The following is a 21,111-nucleotide window of genomic DNA, read 5'->3' on the forward strand; positions in this document are numbered from 1 at the left end:
GCTGCCGGAGGAAGTGGTCGAGGCAGGTACATTAACGCCACTCGGACAGGGACACGGATAGGAAAGGTTCAGAGGGATACGGGTGGTCCGTCTGTGGAAGGAGCTGCCGGAGGAAGTGGTCAAGGCAGGTACATTAACAACACTCGGACAGGGACACGGATAGGAAAGGTTTAGAGGGATACGGGTGGTCTGTCTGTGGAAAGAGCTGCCAGGGGAGGATCTTTTTGTGCTATGTGACTGACTCTCCCCCATCCACCAGGTGGAGGGAGGGGAGAAGTTCAACGCTGTACCCCGATGCACTGCAGGTGTATCAAGCAGACAGTGAGAGTCACACATACCTTCTTCCGCTGGGAGTTCTGGTCACACGGAGCAAGAAATGGATGACATGCAAAAAAAGAGTGGAGAGGGATTAGAAAACCGGAAACCTAACAGTTCTCCCATTACCCCCACCATCAGAGACACCCCCAGCCCCCGCCAAATCTCCCCAGCCCCCACACGAGGACCGTCTCAAGACCCCTGTAAAAATGCAGAGAACAGAAAATATCAAACAATAGAGGATATTCGACTTCATGGTATTCTGCCGACTCTTCCCTCCTCCAAAAGTCCATCTCACTCCATCATCCTATTATCGGTGTGCCTCTGCTCAATTCTGAATCGTTGCGGCCAGGTTTCCCGTCGCCCCAGACTTTCCAAATGAGGGAAACTCGCCGGCCGCCTTACTGACTTCCGTTCCCCGCCACTTCTCTGTCACTACCTCTGGTCCTAGACTCCCCCACTATAGGAAACATCCTCTCCACATCCCCTCTATCTGTGTCCTCTGGTCCCAGACTCCCCCACTATAGGAAACATCCTCTCCACATCCACTCTATCTGTGTCCTCTGGTCCTAGACTCCCCCACTACAGGAAACATCCTCTCCACATCCACTCTACCTGTGTCCCTCTGGTCCTAGACTCCCCCACTATAGGAAACATCCTCTCCACATCCACTCTATCTGTGTCCTCTGGTCCTAGACTCCCTCACTACAGGAAACATCCTCTCCACATCCACTCTATCTGTGTCCTCTGGTCCTAGACTCCCCCACTATAGGAAACATCCTCTCCACATCCACTCTATCTGTGTCCTCTGGTCCTAGACTCCCCCATTATAGGAAACATCCTCTCCACATCCACTCTATCTGTGTCCTCTGGTCCTAGACTCCCCCATTATAGGAAACATCCTCTCCACATCCACTCTATCTGTGTCCTCTGGTCCTAGACTCCCCCATTATAGGAAACATCCTCTCCACATCCACTCTATCTGTGTCCTCTGGTCCTAGACTCCCCCAGTACAGGAAACATCCTCTCCACATCCACTCTCTCTGTGTCCTCTGGTCCTAGACTCCCCCATTATAGGAAACATCCTCTCCACATCCACTCTATCTGTGTCCTCTGGTCCTAGACTCCCCCACTACAGGAAACATCCTCTCCACATCCACTCTATCTGTGTCCTCTGGTCCTAGACTCCCCCACTACAGGAAACATCCTCTCCACATCCACTCTATCTGTGTCCTCTGGTCCTAGACTCCCCCACTATAGGAAACATCCTCTCCACATCCACTCTATCTGTGTCCTCTGGTCCTAGACTCCCCACTATAGGAAACATCCTCTCCACATCCACTCTGTGTCCTCTGGTCCTAGACTCCCCCAATACAGGAAACATCCTCTCCACATCCACTCTATCTGTGTCCTCTGGTCCTAGACTTCCCCACTATAGGAAACATCCTCTCCACATCCACTCTATCTGTGTCCTCTGGTCCTAGACTCCCCCACTATAGGAAACATCATCTCCACATCCACTCTGTGTCCTCTGGTCCTAGACTCCCCCAATACAGGAAACATCCTCTCCACATCCACTCTATCTGTGTCCTCTGGTCCTAGACTCCCCCACTACAGGAAACATCCTCTCCACATCCACTCTGTCTGTGTCCTCTGGTCCTAGACTCCCCCACTATAGGAAACATCCTCTCCACATCCACTCTATCTGTGTCCTCTGATCCTAGACTCCCCCACTATAGGAAACATCCTCTCCACATCCACTCTATCTGTGTCCTCTGGTCCTAGACTCCCCCACTATAGGAAACATCCTCTCCACATCCACTCTATCTGTGTCCTCTGGTCCTAGACTCCCCCATTATAGGAAACATCCTCTCCACATCCACTCTATCTGTGTCCTCTGGTCCTAGACTCCCCCATTATAGGAAACATCCTCTCCACATCCACTCTATCTGTGTCCTCTGGTCCTAGACTCCCCCACTACAGGAAACATCCTCTCCACATCCACTCTGTCTGTGTCCTCTGGTCCTAGACTCCCCCACTATAGGAAACATCCTCTCCACATCCACTCTATCTGTGTCCTCTGGTCCTAGACTCCCCACTATAGGAAACATCCTCTCCACATCCACTCTGTGTCCTCTGGTCCTAGACTCCCCCAATACAGGAAACATCCTCTCCACATCCACTCTATCTGTGTCCTCTGGTCCTAGATTCCCCCACTACAGGAAACATCCTCTCCACATCCACTCTGTCTGTGTCCTCTGGTCCTAGACTCCCCCACTATAGGAAACATCCTCTCCACATCCACTCTATCTGTGTCCTCTGGTCCTAGACTCCCCACTATAGGAAACATCCTCTCCACATCCACTCTGTGTCCTCTGGTCCTAGACTCCCCCAATACAGGAAACATCCTCTCCACATCCACTCTATCTGTGTCCTCTGGTCCTAGACTCCCCCACTACAGGAAACATCCTCTCCACATCCACTCTGTCTGTGTCCTCTGGTCCTAGACTCCCCCATTATAGGAAACATCCTCTCCACATCCACTCTATCTGTGTCCTCTGGTCCTAGACTCCCCCACTACAGGAAACATCCTCTCCACATCCACTCTATCTGTGTCCTCTGGTCCTAGACTCCCCCACTACAGGAGACATCCTCTCCACATCCACTCTATCTGTGTCCTCTGGTCCTAGACTCCCCCACTATAGGAAACATCCTCTCCATATCCACTCTGTGTCCTCTGGTCCTGGACTCCCCCACTATAGGAAACATCCACTCCACATCCACTCTATCTGTGTCCTCTGGTCCTAGACTCCCCCACTATAGGAAACATCCTCTCCACATCCACTCTGTGTCCTCTGGTCCTAGACTCACCCACTACAGGAAACATCCTCTCCATATCCACTCTATCTGTGTCCTCTGGTCCTAGACTCCCCCACTATAGGAAACATCCTCTCCACATCCACTCTATCTGTGTCCTCTGGTCCTAGACTCCCCCACTATAGGAAACATCCTCTCCATATCCACTCTGTGTCCTCTGGTCCTAGACTCCCCCACTATAGGAAACATCCTCTCCACATCCACTCTATCTGTGTCCTCTGGTCCTAGACTCCCCCACTATAGGAAACATCCTCTCCATATCCACTCTGTGTCCTCTGGTCCTGGACTCCCCCACTATAGGAAACATCCACTCCACATCCACTCTATCTGTGTCCTCTGGTCCTAGACTCCCCCACTATAGGAAACATCCACTCCACATCCACTCTATCTGTGTCCTCTGGTCCTAGACTCCCCCACTATAGGAAACATCCTCTCCACATCCACTCTGTGTCCTCTGGTCCTAGACTCACCCACTACAGGAAACATCCTCTCCACATCCACTCTATCTGTGTCCTCTGGTCCTAGACTCCCCCACTATAGGAAACATCCTCTCCACATCCACTCCATCTGTGTCCTCTGGTCCTAGACTCCCCCACTATAGAAAACATCCTCTCCACATCCACTCTATCTGTGTCCTCTGGTCCTAGACTCACCCACTACAGGAAACATCCTCTCCAATCCACTCTATCTGTGTCCTCTGGTCCTAGACTCCCCCACTATAGGAAACATCCTCTCCACATCCACTCTATCTGTGTCCTCTGGTCCTAGACTCCCCCACTATAGGAAACATCCTCTCCATATCCACTCTGTGTCCTCTGGTCCTAGACTCCCCCCACTATAGGAAACATCCTCTCCACATCCACTCTATCTGTGTCCTCTGGTCCTAGACTCCCCCACTATAGGAAACATCCTCTCCATATCCACTCTGTGTCCTCTGGTCCTGGACTCCCCCACTATAGGAAACATCCACTCCACATCCACTCTATCTGTGTCCTCTGGTCCTAGACTCCCCCACTACAGGAAACATCCTCTCCACATCCACTCTATCTGTGTCCTCTGGTCCTAGACTCCCCCACTATAGGAAACATCCTCTCCACATCCACTCCATCTGTGTCCTCTGGTCCTAGACTCCCCCACTATAGAAAACATCCTCTCCACATCCACTCTATCTGTGTCCTCTGGTCCTACACTCCCCCACTATAGGAAACTTCCTCTCCACATCCACTCTATCTGTGTCCTCTGGTCCTAGACTCCCCCACTATAGGAAACATCCTCTCCACATCCACTCTATCTGTGTCCTCTGGTCGTAGACTCCCCCACTACAGGAAACATCCTCTCCATATCCACTCTATCTGTGTCCTCTGGTCCTAGACTCCGCCACTATAGTAAACATCCTTTCCACATCCACTCTATCTGTGTCCTCTGGTCCTCGACTCCCCTACTATAGGAAACATCCTCTCCATATCCCACTCTATCTCTGTCCTCTGGTCCTAGACTCCCCCACTACAGGAAACATCCTCTCCACATCCACTCCATCTGTGTCCTCTGGTCCTAGACTCCTCCACTATAGAAAACATCCACTCTATCTGTGTCCTCTGGTCCTAGACTCCCCCACTATAGTAAACATCCTCTCCACATCCACTCTATCTGTGTCCTCTGGTCCTAGACTCCCCCACTATAGGAAACATCCTCTCCACATCCACTCCATCTGTGTCCTCTGGTCCTAGACTCCCCCACTATAGTAAACATCCTTTCCACATCCACTCTATCTGTGTCCTCTGGTCCCAGACTCCCCCACTATAGGAAACATCCTCTCCACATCCACTCCATCTGTGTCCTCTGGTCCTAGACTCCCCCACTATAGAAAACATCCACTCTATCTGTGTCCTCTGGTCCTAGACTCCCCCACTACAGGAAACATCCTCTCCACATCCACTCCATCTGTGTCCTCTGGTCCTAGACTCCCCCACTATAGAAAACATCCACTCTATCTGTGGTCCTAGACTCCCCCACTATAGTAAACATCCTCTCCACATCCACTCTATCTGTGTCCTCTGGTCCTGGACTCCCCCACTACAGGAAACATCCTCTCCACATCCACTCTATCTGTGTCCTCTGGTCCTAGACTCCCCCACTACAGGAAACATCCTCTCCACATCCACTCTATCTGTGTCCTCTGGTCCTAGACTCCCCCACTACAGGAAACATCCTCTCCACATCCACTCTATCTGTGTCCTCTGGTCCTAGACTCCCCCACTACAGGAAACATCCTCTCCACATCCACTCTATCTGTGGTCCAAGACTCCCCCACTACAGGAAACATCCTCTCCACATCCACTCTATCTGTGTCCTCTGGTCCTAGACTCCCCCACTATAGGAACCATCCTCTCCACATCCACTCTATCTGTGTCCTCTGGTCCTAGACTCCCCCACTACAGGAAACATCCTCTCCATATCCACTCTATCTGTGTTCTCTGGTCCTAGACTCCGCCACTATAGTAAACATCCTTTCCACATCCACTCTATCTGTGTCCTCTGGTCCTCGACTCCCCCACTATAGGAAACATCCTCTCCATATCCACTCTATCTCTGTCCTCTGGTCCTAGACTCCCCCACTACAGGAAACATCCTCTCCACATCCACACCATCTGTGTCCTCTGGTCCTACACTCCCCCACTATAGGAAACATCCTCTCCACATCCACTCTATCTGCGTCCTCTTGTCCTAGACTCCCCCACTATAGGAAACACCCTCTCCACATCCACTCTATCTGTGTCCTCTGGTCGTAGACTCCCCCACTATAGGAAACATTCTCTCCTCATCCACTCTATCTGTGTCCTCTGGTCCTAGACTCCCCCACTATAGGAAACATCTTCTCCACATCCACTCTATCTGTGTCCTCTGGTCCTAGACTCCCCCACTACAGGAAACATCCTCTCCACATCCACTCTATCTGTGTCCTCTGGTCCTAGACTCCCCCACTACAGGAAACATCCTCTCCACATCCACTCCATCTGTGTCCTCTGGTCCTAGACTCCCCCACTATAGTAAACATCCTCTCCACATCCACTGTGTCCGCTGGTCCTAGACTCCCCCACTATAGGAAACATCCTCTCCACATCCACTCCATCTGTGTCCTCTGGTCCTAGACTCCCCCACTATAGAAAACATCCACTCTATCTGTGTCCTCTGGTCCTAGACTCCCCCACTATAGTAAACATCCTTTCCACATCCACTCTATCTGTGTTCTCTGGTCCCAGACTCCCCCACTATAGGAAACATCCTCTCCACATCCACTCCATCTGTGTCCTCTGGTCCTAGACTCCCCCACTACAGGAAACATCCTCTCCACATCCACTCCATCTGTGTCCTCTGGTCCTAGACTCCCCCACTATAGAAAACATCCACTCTATCTGTGGTCCTAGACTCCCCCACTATAGTAAACATCCTCTCCACATCCACTCTATCTGTGTCCTCTGGTCCTGGACTCCCCCACTACAGGAAACATCCTCTCCAAATCCACTCTATCTGTGTCCTCTGGTCCTAGACTCCCCCACTACAGGAAACATCCTCTCCACATCCACTCTATCTGTGGTCCAAGACTCCCCCACTACAGGAAACATCCTCTCCACATCCACTCTATCTGTGTCCTCTGGTCCCAGACTCCCCCACTATAGGAAACATCCTCTCCACATCCACTCTGTCTGTGTCCTCTGGTCCTAGTCTCCCCCACTACAGGAAACATCCTCTCCACATCCACTCCATCTGTGTCCTCTGGTCCTAGACTCCCCCACTATAGAAAACATCCGCTCTATCTGTGTCCTCTGGTCCTAGACACCCCCACTATAGTAAACATCCTCTCCACATCCACTCTATCTGTGTCCTCTGGTCCTAGACTCCCCCACTATAGGAAACATCCTCTCCACATCCACTCCATCTGTGTCCTCTGGTCCTAGACTCCCCCACTATAGAAAACATCCACTCTATCTGTGTCCTCTGGTCCTAGACTCCCCCACTATAGTAAACATCCTTTCCACATCCACTCTATCTGTGTCCTCTGGTCCCAGACTCCCCCACTATAGGAAACATCCTCTCCACATCCACTCCATCTGTGTCCTCTGGCCCTAGACTCCCCCACTATAGAAAACATCCACTCTATCTGTGTCCTCTGGTCCTAGACTCCCCCACTACAGGAAACATCCTCTCCACATCCACTCCATCTGTGTCCTCTGGTCCTAGACTCCCCCACTATAGAAAACATCCACTCTATCTGTGGTCCTAGACTCCCCCACTATAGTAAACATCCTCTCCACATCCACTCTATCTGTGTCCTCTGGTCCTGGACTCCCCCACTACAGGAAACATCCTCTCCACATCCACTCTATCTGTGTCCTCTGGTCCTAGACTCCCCCACTACAGGAAACATCCTCTCCACATCCACTCTATCTGTGTCCTCTGGTCCTAGACTCCCCCACTATAGAAAACATCCGCTCTATCTGTGTCCTCTGGTCCTAGACACCCCCACTATAGTAAACATCCTCTCCACATCCACTCTATCTGTGTCCTCTGGTCCTAGACTCCCCCACTATAGGAAACATCCTCTCCACATCCACTCCATCTGTGTCCTCTGGTCCTAGACTCCCCCACTATAGAAAACATCCACTCTATCTGTGTCCTCTGGTCCTAGACTCCCCCACTATAGTAAACATCCTTTCCACATCCACTCTATCTGTGTCCTCTGGTCCCAGACTCCCCCACTATAGGAAACATCCTCTCCACATCCACTCCATCTGTGTCCTCTGGTCCTAGACTCCCCTACTATAGAAAACATCCACTCTATCTGTGTCCTCTGGTCCTAGACTCCCCCACTACAGGAAACATCCTCTCCACATCCACTCCATCTGTGTCCTCTGGTCCTAGACTCCCCCACTATAGAAAACATCCACTCTATCTGTGGTCCTAGACTCCCCCACTATAGTAAACATCCTCTCCACATCCACTCTATCTGTGTCCTCTGGTCCTGGACTCCCCCACTACAGGAAACATCCTCTCCACATCCACTCTATCTGTGTCCTCTGGTCCTAGACTCCCCCACTACAGGAAACATCCTCTCCACATCTACTCTATCTGTGTCCTCTGGTCCTAGACTCCCCCACTACAGGAAACATCCTCTCCACATCCACTCTATCTGTGTCCTCTGGTCCTAGACTCCCCCACTACAGGAAACATCCTCTCCACATCCACTCTATCTGTGGTCCAAGACTCCCCCACTACAGGAAACATCCTCTCCACATCCACTCTATCTGTGTCCTCTGGTCCTAGACTCCCCCACTATAGGAAACATCCTCTCCACATCCACTCTATCTGTGTCCTCTGGTCCTAGACTCCCCCACTACAGGAAACATCCTCTCCATATCCACTCTATCTGTGTTCTCTGGTCCTAGACTCCGCCACTATAGTAAACATCCTTTCCACATCTACTCTATCTGTGTCCTCTGGTCCTCGACTCCCCCACTATAGGAAACATCCTCTCCATATCCACTCTATCTGTGTCCTCTGGTCCTAGACTCCCCCACTATAGGAAACATCCTCTCCACATCCACTCTATCTGCGTCCTCTTGTCCTAGACTCCCCCACTATAGGAAACACCCTCTCCACATCCACTCTATCTGTGTCCTCTGGTCGTAGACTCCCCCACTATAGGAAACATCCTCTCCTCATCCACTCTATCTGTGTCCTCTGGTCCTAGACTCCCCCACTATAGGAAACATCTTCTCCACATCCACTCTATCTGTGTCCTCTGGTCCTAGACTCCCCCACTACAGGAAACATCCTCTCCACATCCACTCTATCTGTGTCCTCTGGTCCTAGACTCCCCCACTACAGGAAACATCCTCTCCACATCCACTCCATCTGTGTCCTCTGGTCCTAGACTCCCCCACTATAGTAAACATCCTCTCCACATCCACTCTATCTGTGTCCTCTGGTCCTAGACTCCCCCACTATAGGAAACATCCTCTCCACATCCACTCCATCTGTGTCCTCTGGTCCTAGACTCCCCCACTATAGAAAACATCCACTCTATCTGTGTCCTCTGGTCCTAGACTCCCCCACTATAGTAAACATCCTTTCCACATCCACTCTATCTGTGTCCTCTGGTCCCAGACTCCCCCACTATAGGAAACATCCTCTCCACATCCACTCCATCTGTGTCCTCTGGTCCTAGACTCCCCCACTATAGAAAACATCCACTCTATCTGTGTCCTCTGGTCCTAGACTCCCCCACTACAGGAAACATCCTCTCCACATCCACTCCATCTGTGTCCTCTGGTCCTAGACTCCCCCACTATAGAAAACATCCACTCTATCTGTGGTCCTAGACTCCCCCACTATAGTAAACATCCTCTCCACATCCACTCTATCTGTGTCCTCTGGTCCTGGACTCCCCCACTACAGGAAACATCCTCTCCACATCCACTCTATCTGTGTCCTCTGGTCCTAGACTCCCCCACTACAGGAAACATCCTCTCCACATCCACTCTATCTGTGTCCTCTGGTCCTAGACTCCCCCACTACAGGAAACATCCTCTCCACATCCACTCTATCTGTGTCCTCTGGTCCTAGACTCCCCCACTACAGGAAACATCCTCTCCACATCCACTCTATCTGTGTCCTCTGGTCCTAGACTCCCCCACTACAGGAAACATCCTCTCCACATCCACTCTATCTGTGTCCTCTGGTCCTAGACTCCCCCACTACAGGAAACATCCTCTCCACATCCACTCTATCTGTGTCCTCTGATCCTAGACTCCCCCACTACAGGAAACATCCTCTCCACATCCACACCATCTGTGTCCTCTGGTCCTACACTCCCCCACTATAGGAAACATCCTCTCCACATCCACTCTATCTGCGTCCTCTTGTCCTAGACTCCCCCACTATAGGAAACACCCTCTCCACATCCACTCTATCTGTGTCCTCTGGTCCTAGACTCCCCCACTACAGGAAACATCCTCTCCACATCCACTCCATCTGTGTCCTCTGGTCCTAGACTCCCCCACTATAGAAAACATCCGCTCTATCTGTGTCCTCTGGTCCTAGACACCCCCACTATAGTAAACATCCTCTCCACATCCACTCTATCTGTGTCCTCTGGTCCTAGACTCCCCCACTATAGGAAACATCCTCTCCACATCCACTCCATCTGTGTCCTCTGGTCCTAGACTCCCCCACTATAGAAAACATCCACTCTATCTGTGTCCTCTGGTCCTAGACTCCCCCACTATAGTAAACATCCTTTCCACATCCACTCTATCTGTGTCCTCTGGTCCTAGTCTCCCCCACTATAGAAAACATCCACTCTATCTGTGGTCCTAGACTCCCCCACTATAGTAAACATCCTCTCCACATCCACTCTATCTGTGTCCTCTGGTCCTGGACTCCCCCACTACAGGAAACATCCTCTCCACATCCACTCTATCTGTGTCCTCTGGTCTAGACTCCCCCACTACAGGAAACATCCTCTCCACATCTACTCTATCTGTGTCCTCTGGTCCTAGACTCCCCCACTACAGGAAACATCCTCTCCACATCCACTCTATCTGTGTCCTCTGGTCCTAGACTCCCCCACTACAGGAAACATCCTCTCCACATCCACTCTATCTGTGGTCCAAGACTCCCCCACTACAGGAAACATCCTCTCCACATCCACTCTATCTGTGTCCTCTGGTCCTAGACTCCCCCACTATAGGAAACATCCTCTCCACATCCACTCTATCTGTGTCCTCTGGTCCTAGACTCCCCCACTACAGGAAACATCCTCTCCATATCCACTCTATCTGTGTTCTCTGGTCCTAGACTCCGCCACTATAGTAAACATCCTTTCCACATCTACTCTATCTGTGTCCTCTGGTCCTCGACTCCCCCACTATAGGAAACATCCTCTCCATATCCACTCTATCTGTGTCCTCTGGTCCTAGACTCCCCCACTATAGGAAACATCCTCTCCACATCCACTCTATCTGCGTCCTCTTGTCCTAGACTCCCCCACTATAGGAAACACCCTCTCCACATCCACTCTATCTGTGTCCTCTGGTCGTAGACTCCCCCACTATAGGAAACATCCTCTCCTCATCCACTCTATCTGTGTCCTCTGGTCCTAGACTCCCCCACTATAGGAAACATCTTCTCCACATCCACTCTATCTGTGTCCTCTGGTCCTAGACTCCCCACTACAGGAAACATCCTCTCCACATCCACTCTATCTGTGTTCTCTGGTCCTAGACTCCCCACTACAGGAAACATCCTCTCCACATCCACTCCATCTGTGTCCTCTGGTCCTAGACTCCCCCACTATAGTAAACATCCTCTCCACATCCACTCTATCTGTGTCCTCTGGTCCTAGACTCCCCCACTATAGGAAACATCCTCTCCACATCCACTCCATCTGTGTCCTCTGGTCCTAGACTCCCCCACTATAGAAAACATCCACTCTATCTGTGTCCTCTGGTCCCAGACTCCCCCACTATAGGAAACATCCTCTCCACATCCACTCCATCTGTGTCCTCTGGTCCTAGACTCCCCCACTATAGAAAACATCCACTCTATCTGTGTCCTCTGGTCCTAGACTCCCCCACTACAGGAAACATCCTCTCCACATCCACTCCATCTGTGTCCTCTGGTCCTAGACTCCCCCACTATAGAAAACATCCACTCTATCTGTGGTCCTAGACTCCCCACTATAGTAAACATCCTCTCCACATCCACTCTATCTGTGTCCTCTGGTCCTGGACTCCCCCACTACAGGAAACATCCTCTCCACATCCACTCTATCTGTGTCCTCTGGTCCTAGACTCCCCCACTACAGGAAACATCCTCTCCACATCCACTCTATCTGTGTCCTCTGGTCCTAGACTCCCCCACTACAGGAAACATCCTCTCCACATCCACTCTATCTGTGTCCTCTGGTCCTAGACTCCCCCACTACAGGAAACATCCTCTCCACATCCACTCTATCTGTGGTCCAAGACTCCCCCACTACAGGAAACATCCTCTCCACATCCACTCTATCTGTGTCCTCTGGTCCCAGACTCCCCCACTATAGGAAACATCCTCTCCACATCCACTCTGTCTGTGTCCTCTGGTCCTAGACTCCCCCACTACAGGAAACATCCTCTCCACATCCACTCTATCTGTGTCCTCTGGTCCTAGACTCCCCCACTATAGGAAACATCCTCTCCACATCCACTCTCTCTGTGTCCTCTGGTCCTGGACTCCCCACTACAGGAAACATCCTCTCCACATCCACTCTATACAGACTTTTCAATGTTCGATAGGGTTTAAGACCAGCACCCTCTCCCTCCGCTCTTCAAACCCCCAGCGAGTTCACGCCCAGAGCTACCAGATGGCATTCAGCTGCTCGAATGTGGTGGCAGAAACAGACTGCTGGCAGGCCTTAGGGGGAGAGGCAGCCCCCATGGGGGAACTCGGGAAAACCCCAACGGTCAGGTTTCCTTGTCCCTGCAGTGTTTGGCGTGTTACTACAGAGGTGCCTTTGGGTGGTGGAGAGTCAACAACATTAAATTCCTGCTCATTAGCTTATCAGATGCCCTTTCCTGAGGCAGCAGATCACGAGGCAGGCCGGCCAGCAACTCCACTTCCTCAGGAAGTTAATTAAGGAGATGTTAGGTAGCACTCCAAACTTGCACAGACCTGATCGGGCAGATCACCGTCTGGTACGAGAATCCAGATCCAGCAGAGTATTGGACCCAGCCCAACTCTTGGGAGAAAAAAAACAAACATCTATAAAGACCCTGAGCGTAAATGTCTAGCAATCAACGAGATAGTCCGCTGCAGACACCACCCTGCCACATTACCACGTCTCCCACCTGCTCGAGAGCACCAACAGGAGAGGGCAAACTCCAGCCGATCGCAGACACCACCCTGTAACGTTACCACGTCTCCCACCTGCTCGAGAGCACCAACAGGAGAGGGCAAAATCCAGCCGATCGCAGACACCACCCTGTAACGTTACCACATCTCCCACCTGCTCGAGAGCACCAACAGGAGAGGGCAAACTTCAGCCGATCGCAGACACCACCCTGTAACGTTACCACATCTCCCACCGGCTCTGCAAAAGCAGGCAGGGCCGGACCATAAGGGTGAGTTCTCGCGAAAACCGAGGCTACACAGCTCCCACATCGACAGCCTCCCCACCAAGCAAGGGCAAAGAGCGGAGGGTAACTTCAATTGTCACTGTCGAACAGACTTCCCATCGCAACTGAGATGTCGGAGAAAATCTCCCACGGTTACACGGCACCAGGGGTCTGACGTTTCTGACGTACAGCAACACCGTGTCCACACGACCGACGTACACTCGTCCCCCCGCACAGTGACAAGACACCCCGCCATTGCACTCTCCGTATCGTACACCCGTCGATGTCTGCTACATCCCTTCCCGTCTCAATCACATTCGCTCAACGTACTCTCCCTCCCTGATCCTGGTCGACCCCCTGCAACCCGGCTCTCTGCTTCAGTCCACTTTCCGTCTTCTGTCCTCACCCTCGTTCTGCACCTTAAACTTCCTTCCACATTCCTCCTTTCCCTCTTCATTCTCTCCGGCCTCCTCCTCCCCCTTGCCCCACCCCTCCCTCCCCTATCTTGCTCTTGTCCTCCCTCTCCCTTCCCACTGCACCACCTGTCCCACCTCCATCCTGCTTCTCCTTATCCCTCCTTCCCCCCTCATTACTCATCCCTCATATCCCACCTCATTCCTCCCATTCCCCTCATCCCTCCTCTCCCCTTATACTCCCCTCATTCCTTCCATCCACCTCCCCTTAAACCCCACCTCATTCCTCCCCCGATACCCGACCTCATCCCTCACCTTACACCCCACCTCATTCCTCCCCTCCCCCATACACCACCCCATTCCACTACATCCCTCCGTTCCCCTCATCCATTCTCTCCCCATATATTCCACCTCACCCCTCCCCTTATACCCCATCTCATTCCTTCCCTCCCCTTACACACCTTATCCCTCCCCTCCCCTCATCCATCCCCTCCCCTTATACTCCACACATCCCTCCCAGTATACCTCATCTCATACCCCTTCTCTTCATGCCTGTCTCCCTCCTCCTCATCCATCCCCTCCACCCCATCCCTCCGTATACCTAATCTCATACCTCCCCTTCTCTTCATGCCTGCCTCCCTCCTCATCACTCCCCTCATCCATCCCCTCCCCTTATACTCCACCCCATCCCTCCCAGTATACCTCCTCATACCTCCCCTTCTCTTCATGCCTCCCTCCCCCTCATCACTCCCCTCCCATTATACCACCCCATCCCTCCCAATATACCTCATCTCATACCTCCCCTTCTCTTCATGCCTCCCTCCCCCTCATCCATCCCCTCCCCTTGTACTCCACCCCATCCCTCCCAGTATACCTCCTCATACCTCCCCTTCTCTTCATGCCTGCCTCCCTCCCCTCATCACTCCCCTCCCATTATACTCCACCCCATCCCTCCGTATACCTCCTCATACCTCCCCTCTTCATGCCTGCCTCCCTCCTCCTCATCGCTCCCCTCATCACTCCCCTCCCATTATACTCCACCCCATCCCTCCCAATATACCTCATCTCATACCTCCCCTTCTCTTCATGCCTCCCTCCCCCTCATCCATCCCCTCCACCCCATCCCTCCGTATACCTAATCTCATACCTCCCCTTCTCTTCATGCCTGCCTCCCTCCCCTCATCCATCCCCTCCCCTTATACTCCACCCCATCCCTCCCAGTATACCTCCTCATACCTCCCCTTCTCTCATGCCTGCCTCCCTCCTCCTCATCGCTCCCCTCATCACTCCCTTCCCATTATACTCCACCCCATCCCTCCCAATATACCTCATCTCATACCTCCCCTTCTTTTCATGCCTCCCTCCCCCTCATCCATCCCCTCCACCCCATCCCTCCCAGTATACCTCATCTCATACCCCTTCTCTTCATGCCTGTCTCCCTCCTCCTCATCCATCCCCTCCACCCCATCCCTCCCAATATACCTCATCTCATACCTCCCCTTCTCTTCATGCCTGCCTCCCTCCTCCTCATCCATCCCCTCCACCCCATCCCTCCCAATATACCTCATCTCATACCTCCCCTTCTCTTCATGCCTCCCTCCCCCTCATCCATCCCCTCCACCCCATCCCTCCCAATATACCTCATCTCATACCTCCCCTTCTCTTCATGCCTGCCTCCCTCCCCTCATCCATCCCCTCCCCTTATACTCCACCCCATCCCTCCCAGTATACCTCCTCATACCTCCCCTTCTCTTCATGCCTGCCTCCCTCCTCATCGCTCCCCTCATCACTCCCTTCCCATTATACTCCACCCCATCCCTCCCAATATACCTCATCTCATACCTCCCCTTCTTTTCATGCCTCCCTCCCCCTCATCCATCCCCTCCACCCCATCCCTCCCAGTATACCTCATCTCATACCCCTTCTCTTCATGCCTGTCTCCCTCCTCCTCATCCATCCCCTCCACCCCATCCCTCCCAATATACCTCATCTCGTACCTCCCCTTCTCTTCATGCCTGCCTCCCTCCTCCTCATCCATCCCCTCCACCCCATCCCTCCCAATATACCTCATCTCATACCTCCCCTTCTCTTCATGCCTCCCTCCCCCTCATCCATCCCCTCCACCCCATCCCTCCCAATATACCTCATCTCATACCTCCCCTTCTCTTCATGCCTCCCTCCCCCTCATCCATCCCCTCCCCTTATACTCCACCCCATCCCTCCCAGTATACCTCCTCATACCTCCACTTCTCTTCATGCCTGCCTCCCTCCTCCTCATCCATCCCCTCCCCTTGTACCTCACCTCATTTCTCTCCCTCCCCTTATCCCTCATCCCTCTCCATCCTCCCCTTATCCCTCATCCCGCAGCCTCCTTCTCACCATTGGGCCCCCACTTCTCCCGGGCCTCCCTCAGCTGCTCGGGCCCCAGCCCGGTGCTCTCGTTGACGCCAAAGTGCCGGAGCACCTCCTCGACGCTGCGGACGTGCGGAGCCTCCATTCGCGCTATGCTCTCCTCAATCCCGGCTCCCAGCCGCCGCCATGACCCGCTCGGCCTCCCGCCCGGCCAATGGACGGCTGCTCCGGCCCGTCACTCATCCGCGCTCTCCAATCGCAGGGAGGATTCTGCCCCCCGCCCCCGTTAGATCCGCCCCTCTCTGCATCCCCTGCAACGGACTAAAACAATTCCCTGAGGTGGGCGTCCACCCACCACTCACAGGCGGCTCCCGCCCGTCACTCATCGACATCCTCCAATCGGATGATGGGTTACCTTCCCCCTACCCCGTTAGTCCCGCCCCTCGCTTCCACCCTGATCGGACCAAAACAATCCCTGAAGTGGGCTTCCCTCCACCAATAGTCGGTGGGATCGGCCCGTCACTCATTCCTCCCATCCAATCAGAGTGTAGGACACTCTTCTCCTCGAATCGAAGCCGCCTCCACAAACGGACGAACACGGGTGGAAACGACCCTTTTTGACGGACGTCGGTTGTAACCAATTGCTATGAAGGAAATGTAAGTTCTGACCAATAGGCGGGCTGATCTGACGCGGTGTTAGATGCGAGGGACGTGCGGCTACATCGAAACCCCGCCCTATGCTAGATGTGTCCGTTGCTGATTGGGCCGCGCGTTTCCTCGGCGACGCGTGGCGGGGAGAAAGCCACGGAGGTGCCAAGAGGTGACAGAACAGTCCTCGGAGGCGGGCGCTGGGAGGACCGACCGCCCGCCGGGGCCAGTGAGTGGCAGCTGCAGTTCAGCAGCCGCGTCTGCTAATCCGGGCCGGCGAGTTAACGGGGTTATTGCACCTCATGCCCTGGACAGCGCTTCAATTATACCCAACTCACCTTTACATCAGGCGGAGCCCATTTATTGCATTTCAATCTGAATGCTTAACCCTGGGGGTGGGGGGGGGGGGGGTCGATACAGACAATGGCGTTCCCGGGTGGGCCTTGAGAATAGAAGCTGTCCCTGAGCCTGATAGGACGTGCAATGGAGAGGGTCCGGAGAAGATTCAGAAGGATTTTGGGATTGAATGGGTTAACATATGAGGAGCACAATAGTGGGAGAATCTCGGACCAGAGGACACAGATAGAGTGGATGTGGAGAGGATGTTTCCAGTCGTAGGGAGTCTAGGACCAGAGGACACAGATAGAGTGGATGTGGAGAGGATGTTTCCTATAGTGGGGGAGTCTAGGACCAGAGGACACAGATAGAGTGGATGTGGAGAGGATGTTTCATGTAGTGGGGGAGTCTAGGACCAGAGGACACAGATGGAGTGGATGTGGAGAGGATGTTTCCTGTAGTGGGGGAGTCTAGAACCAGAGGACACAGGTAGAGTGGATGTGGAGAGGATGTTTCCTATAGTGGGGGAGTCTAGGACCAGAGGACACAGATAGAGTGGATGTGGAGAGGATGTTTCCTGTAGTGGGGGAGTCTAGGACCAGAGGACACAGATAGAGTGGATGTGGAGAGGATGTTTCCTGTAGTGGGGGAGTCTAGGACCAGAGGACACAGATAGAGTGGATGTGGAGAGGATGTTTCCTGTAGTGGGGGAGTCTAGGACCAGAGGACACAGATAGAGTGGATGTGGAGAAGATGTTTCCTATAGTGGGGGAGTCTAGGACCAGAGGACACAGATAGAGTGGATGTGGAGAAGATGTTTCCTATAGTGGGGAGTCTAGGACCAGAGGACACAGATAGAGTGGATGTGGAGAGGATGTTTCCTATAGTGGGGGTGTCTAGGACCAGAGGACACCGATAGAGTGGATATGGAGAGGATGTTTCCTATAGTGGGGGAGTCTAGGACCAGAGGACACAGATAGAGTGGATGTGGAGAGGATGTTTCCTATAGTGGGGGAGTCTAGGACCAGAGGACAGAAATAGAGTGGATGTGGATAGGATGTTTCCTGTAGTGGAGGGAGTCTAGGACCAGAGGACACAGATAGAGTGGATGTGGAGAGGATGTTTCCTGTAGTGGGGGAGTCTAGGCCCAGAGGACACAGATAGAGTGGATGTGGAGAGGATGTTTCCTGTAGTGGGGGAGTCTAGGACCAGAGGACACAGATAGAGTGGATGTGGAGAGGATGTTTCCTATAGTGGGGGAGTCTAGGACCAGAGGACACAGATAGAGTGGATGTGGAGAGGATGTTTCCTGTAGTGGGGGAGTCTAGGACCAGAGGACACAGATAGAGTGGATGTGGAGAAGATGTTTCCTATAGTGGGGAGTCTAGGACCAGAGGACACAGACAGAGTGGATGTGGAGAGGATGTTTCCTGTAGTGGGGGTGTCTAGGACCAGAGGACACCGATAGAGTGGATGTGGAGAGGATGTTTCCTATAGTGGGGAGTCTAGGACCAGAGGACACAGATAGAGTGGATGTGGAGAGGATGTTTCCTGTAGTGGGGGAGTCTAGGACCAGAGGACACAGATAGAGTGGATGAGGAGAGGATGTTTCCTGTAGGGGGGGAGTCTAGGACCAGAGGAAACAGATAGAGTGGATGAGGAGAGGATGTTTCCTGTAGTGGGGGAGTCTAGGACCAGAGGACACAGATAGAGTGGATGTGGAGAGGATGTTTCCTGTAGTAGGGGAGTCTAGGACCAGAGGACACAGATAGAGTGGATGTGGAGAGGATGTTTCCTGTAGTGGGGGAGTCTAGGACCAGAGCACACAGATAAGAGTGGATGTGGAGAGGATGTTTCCTATCGTGGGGGTGTCTAGGACCAGAAGACATCTTGATGATTGGCCTAACTGTACTCCAAGGGATATTCAGTGACTTGGAAATGTTCTTGTACCCATCTCCTGACCTGTGATTTTCAATAACCTTTTTGCGTATTTGCTTGGAGTGTCCTTTTGTCTTCCTGGTGTAGTTTTTCGCCAGGGTACTGACTCACCAGCAGTTGGACCTTCCCGATACAGGTGTACTTTTACCACAATCAATTGAAACCCCTCGATGGCACACAGTTAACTATTTATGCGACTTCTAAAACCAATCGGCTGCAGCAGTGATGATTTGAGGTGTCATATTAAAGGGGGTGAATACTTACGCTGTCAAATACTTTTGAGTTTTATATTCGCCACTAATTCAGATCACTTCGCAGAGATCTGCGTGCACATTGAGACACGAAAGAGTCTTTTTCTGTCGCCCGCTGTCAAAGAAGGCAGTTTAAACCCGCTGTGACTCAGTGTTGTAAAACAGTAAAACATGAAGACTTCTAAGAAAGGTGAATACTTCTTTCTGGGCACCGAGATCGGGTACCCGAGACCTTTGCACGGTCTTGTTGCAATCTCGGGCATTGCACTGTACTGCTACCACAGGAAAAAAAGACCAAATTTCACCACACACGTGAGCGACCACAAACCTGATTCTGATACGGGCGTGTGTATCGTCGAACGAGAGAGAGACATTCTGCAATGATCAATAAACCAATCGTTTGCAATCAAAATGCCTCCCAGGGCTGGGTGTGTCCTCCACTCGCTGCTACTTCCTGTCCCACACGCCACAGCTAACGGGACAACGCGCCCAGTCCCGTAAATGGCCCGGGTGTCTGAGCGAGTTCCTAGAGACTGTAGTTCGGTGGCAGGGCAGACTGCGTTTTATATACAGAATAACAGATCCCCAGGGGTGCGTTACAGACTGGGATCTAATCCAGGGGTTCAGGGGGTTTATATACAGAATAACAGACCCCCGGGAGTGGGTTACAGGCTGGGATCTAATCCAGGGGTTCAGGGGGTTTATATACTGAATAACAGATCCCCAGGGGTGCGTTACAGACTGGGATCTAATCCAGGGGTTCAGGGGGTTTATATACAGAATAACAGATCCCCGGGAGTGGGTTACAGGCTGGGATCTAATCCAGGGGTTCAGGGAGTTTATATACTGAATAACAGATCCCCAGGGGTGCGTTACAGACTGGGATCTAATCCAGGGGTTCAGGGGGTTTATATACAGAATAACAGACCCCCGGGAGTGGGTTACAGGCTGGGATCTAATCCAGGGGTTCAGGGAGTTTATATACAGAATAACAGATCCCCGGGAGTGGGTTACAGACTGGGATCTAATCCAGGGGTTCAGGGGGTTTATATATAGAATAACAGATCCCGGGGAGTGGGTTACAGACTGGGATCTAATCCAGGGGTTCAGGGGGTTTATATATAGAATAACAGATCCCCGGGGGTGGGTTACAGACTGGGATCTAATCCAGGGGTTCAGGGGGTTTATATACAGAATAACAGATCCCTGGGAGTGGGTTACAGACTGGGATCTAATCCAGGGGTTTATATATAGAATAACAGATCCCTGGGAGTGGGTTACAGTCTGGGATCTAATCCGGGGGTTTATATATAGAATAACAGATCCCCAGACGTGGGTTACAGACTGGGATCTAATCCAGGGGTTCAGGGGGTTTATATATAGAATAACAGATCCCTGGGAGTGGGTTACAGACTGGGATCTAATCCAGGGGTTCAGGGGGTTTATATACAGAATAACAGATCCCCGGGAGTGGGTTACAGACTGGGATCTAATCCGGGGGTTCAGGGGGTTTATATATAGAATGACAGATCCCCGGGAATGGGTTACAGACTGGGATCTAATCCGGGGGTTCAGGGGGTTTATATACAGAATAACAGATCCCCAGGAGTGGGTTACAGACTGGGATCTAATCCAGGCGTTCAGGGGGTTTATATATAGAATAACAGATCCCCGGGAGTGGGTTACAGACTGGGATCTAATCCGGGGGTTCAGGGGGTTTATATACAGAATAACAGATCCCCGGGAGTGGGTTACAGACTGGGATCTAACCCGGGGGTTCGGGGGTTTATATACAGAATAACAGATCCCCGGGAGTCGGTTACAGAC

This window comes from Hypanus sabinus, unplaced genomic scaffold (genome assembly GCF_030144855.1).
Source record: "Hypanus sabinus isolate sHypSab1 unplaced genomic scaffold, sHypSab1.hap1 scaffold_2390, whole genome shotgun sequence".
Classification (NCBI taxonomy): domain Eukaryota; kingdom Metazoa; phylum Chordata; class Chondrichthyes; order Myliobatiformes; family Dasyatidae; genus Hypanus; species Hypanus sabinus.